This window comes from Mus caroli, chromosome 11 (assembly GCF_900094665.2).
Source record: "Mus caroli chromosome 11, CAROLI_EIJ_v1.1, whole genome shotgun sequence".
NCBI classification, from domain to species: domain Eukaryota; kingdom Metazoa; phylum Chordata; class Mammalia; order Rodentia; family Muridae; genus Mus; species Mus caroli.
Genome location: NC_034580.1, coordinates 660212 through 667268, shown reverse-complemented (window position 1 = coordinate 667268; position 7057 = coordinate 660212). Strand labels below are relative to the sequence as shown.

At 49.3% G+C, this 7057-nt stretch overlaps 1 protein-coding gene, 1 long non-coding RNA gene and 1 other non-coding gene across 4 annotated transcripts in view; 1 reads left to right on the top strand and 2 right to left on the bottom strand.

Annotated features, from left to right (window-relative positions):
- Positions 1–7057, top strand: part of Osbp2 (oxysterol binding protein 2) — a 158873-nt gene that overhangs the window by 26836 nt on the left and 124980 nt on the right. The gene's annotated exons all lie outside the window — the stretch shown is intronic.
- LOC115032685 lies at positions 2014–2150 on the bottom strand. The gene has a single exon (XR_003838314.1). It is a non-coding gene; the product is annotated as a small nucleolar RNA SNORA48 (small nucleolar RNA).
- Positions 5439–7057, bottom strand: part of LOC115032344 — a 12186-nt gene continuing 10567 nt past the window's right edge. The window contains exon 3 of the long non-coding RNA XR_003838025.1: positions 5439–5624. This is a non-coding gene — a long non-coding RNA (uncharacterized LOC115032344). The remainder of the gene's footprint in view (positions 5625–7057) is intronic.

Genomic DNA, 7057 nt, shown 5'->3' with positions numbered 1-7057 from the left:
CAGACAGTGTGCTCTGGGTTTTGTTTTTGTTTTTGTTTTTGTTTTGTTTTAGATTTATTTATTTATTATATGTAAGTACACTGTAGCTGTCTTCAGACATTCCAGAAGAGGGCGCCAGATCTCGTTACAGATGGTTGTGAGCCACCATGTGGTTGCTGGGGTTTGAACTCAGGACCTTCGGAAGAGCAGTCAGTGCTCTTAACTGCTGAGCCATCTCTCCATCCCGAATGCTCTGGTTTTAGAGTGAAGTGCTTGGTTGGCAAGTTGACACAGGATAGAGAGGCGGTGCTTAATATCGTCAGCTGGACATGACTGAGAGTCACCTAGGAGGAAATCCACTGGGCATGCCTGCAAGAGATTGCCATGATTAGGTTGATTGAGGGAGACAGACTCACCCCAGAAGTGGGCAGCACCAGTCAGTGGACTGGGGTCTAGGACTGAATAAGGAGGAGAAGAGCAAGCAGGGCTGGAGAACGACTGTCCTCTGCTTCCTACAGTGGGTGGGTAGGGGAGTGGGGGGGAGGGTATGGGGAACTTTTGGAATAGCATTGGAAATGTAAATGAGAAAAATACCTAATTAAAAAAAAAGAGTTGCCTTGGTCTTGGTGTCTCTTCACATCAATGGAAACCCTAAGACACCATCCGATGCCACCATTGGCAAAAGGCAGGGTCTGCTCTCCTGTTCTCAAGTCCCCAGGACCAGCTTACCCACACCCATGCTTCCAGAGCCAGCTCCACTGTGCAGCCCAGTCGAGGTGCAGGGCCTCTCTCCTGTATTACAGCCATCGAGGGGTCAGGGCTAGCTCTCCCACTGTCCTGACCCAGGGGGGCCAGCTCTCCTGACTACTGCAGGTGGCAAGGGAGGGGTGGGGAGGACATCATCCTCTCAACCATGCCACCTCCATGCCAGACAAGTGGCAGGCCAGTTCAACCAGGATCAGCCCGACTGCGCCCAGGTGAGGTGCAGAGCCTGCTCTTCCAAGTGCTGCAGCAGGTGAGGAGCAGGACCAGTTCACCGGATCTCATGGTCCTGGAGCCAGCTGGTGCAACTGCTTGCAGGTAGTGAGGGGCAATGTGAGGCGGGGGAGGCATCCTCCCGCACCCAGGCAAACCATGTAGCAGGGCCAGCTCTCACCCTCAGAGTTGGCTCATCTGGACCCCTACCACTAGGGGCCGCTCTTCTGCGCTGTCCAGGTGACCGCAGAGCCTTCAAATTTCAGCGGGTAAAGGGCAGGTCTAGCTCTCCAGAGCTTATGACCCTGTGGGCAGCTTTCCCAGCTGCTGGAGGTGGCAAGGGACAGCTGGCAGGGTATGTGTGGGACCTCTGTACCTGTACCACCCACCACATGGTACACAAGTAGCAGGGTCGGCTCTTCCATAATCACATCCTGGGCCCGGTTCACCCACGCCCCCACCACCGGGGCCAGCTCCACTGTGCTGCCTGGGTGAGACACAGGGCCCACCCACTCTCCCGAATGCGGCCACTGGTGAGAGATGGGGCGGCTCTCCAGAGTGCCACATCCTGTGAGATGTGGAGCCAGTTATCACAGCCGCTGGATATGCATGTGTCCCCAGGGACATCCCAGTGTTCTCTGGTGGTAATGTGAGGCATGAACGTCGACAATGACTCCGGTTGCTGCTGAGTAAGCCCACCTCCAAACATGGTCCTCCCAGGCAGCTCGGGCTGGGACCTCACCACGGCCCCAGGTGACAGGGCTGAGCACTCACAGCAGGCTCCTCCTTTCCACCCTGGGTCTCCAGTTCCATCTCTCTTTACAACGCTCAAGCTGCCCCACTTCTCTTTCTCGCCCATCTGTCCACCACATCTTAGCACATAGTGGTGGCTCCTGCTGCAGGCTGGCCATGCGGCTGCCGGGCTCCCGGAGGGTGACATCTTCCATCCATGCTGTAGAGTGTGGTGGCTGGAGGGAAGGCTTATGAGTGACATGGCAGTCAGCAGGCCTCTGTCTTCCTCCTCCCGAGCTGCCTGCCTGGGTTTGATTTTATTTGATTTTATGAGTCCTAGGCATAAGACAGCTTTGGCCACCAAGCCAGGCATCAAGCTAGGATGAAAGAGGACTACCATCTGCTCTGTCTCTGGCTGATATAAGACCACCAACAGGGTGTCTCTTAGCCCATTGCCAGGGGGGTCTGGGTGGTTTTTTTTTAAAGCACTTTTTCTTAAAGCATAACATTTATGCAGTGAGATAGGTAAAGTATAAGGCTTTATTTTATACCCAATGATTTTTTTATAAGGTAGAGGCCCCCTTTATCCTGAATTTATTTACTTTGTTTATTTAGCTTTTAAATTCAATACATCCTTAGGGAGGCCTTGTCTTTTCAACAATACTAGGGATTGAACCTAGGGCCTTGCACATGTTAGACAAAAGCTTTACCACTGAGCCATACCCCTAAATATTTTATTTTAAAAGATTTTCAGATTAAGTCATTATTGAATAAATCTGGCTTTTTTTGGAATTTTTTAAGAAGTGTATGAGTATTTACCTGCATGAGTGTCTGTATCCCATGTGTGTGTCTGGGACCTGAGGAGGCTTAAGAAGGAGGCCGATCCCTTGGACCTGGAGTCACAACACTTGTGAGTCTCCATGTGGGAGCTGGGAACTAAATCAGTGCTCTCTGCAAGATCAGCCAGTGCTCTTTTTTTTTTTTTTTTTTTTTTTTTTGGTTTTTTGAGACAGGGTTTCTCTGTGTACAGCCAGTGCTCTTACCATTGAGCCATCTCTCCAGCTCTTAGATACAATGCTTAACTAGTTAATTAATATTATTAGTATTTATTTTCGGACACTGGCAATCAAGCCAGGGTTTCACAAATGCTTTGCCCTCTTTCTCTTATTTAAACAGTGGTGTGCAGTCTGTAAGCCTACGTCCTCACAAGATAGAGTGTTCTTTGAGGCCGGCCTGTTTTCTAGTGTATTTCCTTTCTAGTGCTTTCAGGGTGACATTACTGAGACACCACTTGGCAGGTAGGTTGAGGAGGGATTAACCAGTGAGTCACAGTCTGCTTCAGCCTGCATAGAGAGAAGAACATAAAGTCAGGATATAATACTGTCTGCATTCAAACTGGCTACCTTTCAATTTTCTTTTCCTTTAAAAAATTATTTACTTATTTTTAAAATGAGAACTCAGTATGTATGTAATCCTACAGACTAGAGGAGGGCAAGGGGTCCCTTTATAGATGGCTGTGAGTCAACATGCGGTTGCTGAAAATTGAACTTATGACATCTGGGAGAACAGCCAGTGCTTTTAACCACTTAGCCATCTTACCAGCCCCAACTTTCTTTTCTGAACGCTTCTCCGTTGGAACCTGCAGTACCAGATCTGTACACCAGAGGGCGCCACATCACAGCCAGCTATAGACATAGTTCGTGTGTCTACTCTTTACAGGGACTTTTCTAGATAATACACAATGAGAAAACATACTATTGAGCAGTCCATAGAGGGAGAGTTTTGTGTCCTGGTCCCTTTTATCTCCTGCTCCACTGTGACATTTTATGTAAGGGACAGCTTGGTGTGGGTTAAGGCATCAACCAAGAGGCACAAAGTCAGCGGCCGATGAAAGCTTAGGTGGCTGAGCCAGTTGCTGGCCCAGTACAGCTCCATCGTGTGCCGCTCAGGTCTGCTTGTACCCTCCCCATAGGCTCAGTTCCACCATACCATGGGGACCTCTGCTTCCCTGAAAGAACTAAGGGCCACCATCTCTTCCTCGGGCAGGATGTACCAACAGTTCATTCAGTGACAAAGGCCACTCCTGTTGGTGGCCAGTTACCTGGAAGAAGAGAGGAAGAGGTTTGAGGAGAAAGCATTTCCACAGTGGTGCAGCCATGCATTCATCCCCACAGGCTTCCTCTACACCCTCTCTGGAACCAAGTTGCTCTATCAGCACTTGAGCCCTGTCCATGATCCAGCCACTGAGTATTTAGAGAGCCCCAAGGAGCTCTCCTGGTTCTAGTGTAGGCATTGTTCTTCCACACCCACCTGGGCACTAGCCTAACTCCTCACAAGAATTTGGATCAATTGTCTTGCAGGACAGTCACTTCCTTGCTGGTCACTGGCACGAGCTGTGGAAAGCAGCTAAGTGGTCACTTGTCTTCTGACCCAGCGGAAGACTTATTGTGCCATGTGATGTCTCGCCTTGAGATTTAAACCTCTAACCTACCTGAGGGCAAGAATCAAGAGATGTGATTATAAACCCTGAGTCTTAGCGATGTGTTTTGTCGCTGTGGTAAAATATCCTGACAGGAGCAACTGAAGAGAGAAAAGGTTTCTTTTGGCTTAGGGTCTGGGGGGAATCTTCATGCCAGGTGAACATGGCAGCAGGGGTAAGGCTGCTGGTCACATGGCATCTGAAGCCAGGAGGCAGAGGGACCCAGCCAGCCTTCTCTTTTTTATTCAGTCTAGGAGCCCAGCCTTCTGACTGGTGCTGCCCACTTTTAGGACAGACCATCCCACTTTAACTTAATCTAGATTACCCCTCATCCACATCGACTCTAGACACTATCGAGTTTATAATCGCTATCACTATCACACCCTGAAGGGGTTTCTATGTGACTCAAGGACTGACAGCCTAGATGGGATTCCTAGGAAGAATCTGGAGGAGTGGCAGAAGCTCTCTGAGGTGGCACAGAAGGTCTGTATCCTTACACATAGGTAAATCACTAAGGGTTGACATTTTGAGTGGGAAATATCACACAGGCCTGTTTGAACGTGAACTTGATGACTCCAGGGTGCCATCATTTTGGGAAGCCATGGGATATCTTGAAGATGGGCCTAACTGGAGGAAGTAGCTCACTGGAGGAAGGACGTGGATGTCTTTATCAGGCCCCCGAGTCTCTTCCCTTACTCTGCTTCCCAGTTACCATGAAGTAAACTCAGACACACTCTTCTCAACTCGGACTGACACTCCCAAAAGTGTTCGCCAAAACGGATCCTTCCTCTTCAAGGTTTTGGGCCAGGAGTTTGGGTACGGCGATGTAGAAATGATTAAAGCAGAAACTGGGGGTAGAGAAGTGGGAGTGGGGCTCTTGTGGGGCTAACTTGAGCTTGTGGTTCTTAGGCCTAAGGTGCTGGCTTGGAGGAGGAATTTGGAAATCTTTAGGGAAGCTAAAGGAAGCTGAGAATTTGGTAAGCAGAGCTTAATGAAGTGCTGTGGGAACTTGGAACACCAAAGCGTCCATAAAACCGTGGGCAGTAATGGCCAAGCAAATGAGCTTTAAATGGCAACAAGAATTCTCCTAGAAATAGGACCCAAGGCAATTTGTGTTTTATTCTTGCAAATAATTTACCTTGCAGCACACCCTGACACTCTGAGTAAGGCTGAATGGACTGGCTAACCTGATGAAGGGAAACATGGAGTCAGGATGGCCTTCAGGCCGTGGCATTATCAGTGGCTCTCAGCCGAGCTTACAGTGAGAATCGGGATCAGAAAGCAGAGTGGAAAGGCTGGGAAACCCCTCAGTCCATCCAGAGGGGGGTGCATTTAATGTTGCAGACAACGAGGGTTTGCTTGTCCAGGAGATTCAATGTCATTGAAAAGAAGCCAAATACTTTGCACCGGAACAATCAGAAAGATGCCTTCAGAGCCTCAACAGTTGGCCAGACCCAACCTACGGCAAGATCAAGAGAATCAAGATTCACTTGCTTTGAGAGATTCAGAACATACTGCATAGAGACACAGAGGTATTTTCCTACGTTAATCAAACCCAGGCACTCGGGTGATGCTGTAGTCCTCAGGGATCTGCTTGAGTCTGTGTCATCCATCCTGGTTATGTAGGCCTCTCTCTTTCTACCTTCTCTCCTTTCTCCCTGCCTCTTTACAATAAAGCTCTAAAACCATAGACTGTCTCTGTTCATCAAGGCCCGCTGGGCTTGGAGGATGGGATAGGCTTTCTCCTAATGAGCTGTTTCTAATCTCCCATCAGAAGGCCTTCCTGTGCTCCAGTCAAGGCCCGGACTAAGGACTCTCGCCTGCATGGGAACCTCTCTCCCTCTGCACTCTCTCCCATAACCCAGGGCTACAGGGTGTCATCCCAGGGCCCCTGGTATCGAGGGCTGCCCCTTGTCCACCCCTCATCGAATGGGGTCAGTGGGGTCAATGGCTTAGATGCCCACCCGGGGGTGAGTGGAAAGTGTCTGGCAGCCCTCCCATGTCCGCCTGCCCAGAACACAGGAGGAACTCTGGCTGGACATGGGCTTTCCTCCATTCTTCCTCCTTCCCCAACACCCCTGTTGTTTCCCACAGTAGGTGATGTCCACTGTAACTTGTCACGCAGTCCTGTCACCTGTTTCTGTCACTGTTTTCTTGGAGTGTATTGGATAATACAAAAGCCTCAACCCAAATCCCTTGTAAGAGGTGCAGAGCTCTGTTGTGGTGAGTGTTGACTGTTGTGATTGGACACCTATGCCATGGGCTGCTTGTCGGGAGGAGCCCACTATAGCTGCCCAGGGCTGGTAAGAAGGACGGCTTTGGGCTGTTTGACACCTCCATGAACCTCCAGTGGGAAGGTGGGGAGTGCCCAAGAGGCTTTTATAGGTTCCAGCAGGCTGGGCGGAGCCTATTCTACCTGCTAGGCTTTTGAGAAGCTCTGGAACATTCCTTGGCATTTCAACCAAGCTTTTTAAAAAATATATTTATTGTTTGTTCACTTGCCATTCAGAGACAGAGTCTCATGTAGTTCAAGATGGTCCAAACTTAGTACGTAATCTAGATGGGGCCCTGAATGGTTGAACCTCCTGCCTCGGTCTCCCAAATGCAAAGATTACGGAGTTCTGTTTCAGCACACCCAGCTTTCAACTATATCCTATAGGTTTTTAAAGGTTACATTTATTTACCCCCCCCCTCTCTCTGTGTGTGTGTGTGTGTGTGTGTGTGTGTGTGTGTGTGTGCGTGTCTTCTATGGGACTTGTGGAGATCAGAGGACAATTTTCAGGAATCAGTTCTCTACTTCCATCATAGAGGTCCCAGGATTGAACTTGGTGGTCTGGTTTAGCAGCAAAAGCCTTTATCAATGAGACATCTTTTTTTTTTTTTTTTTTTTTT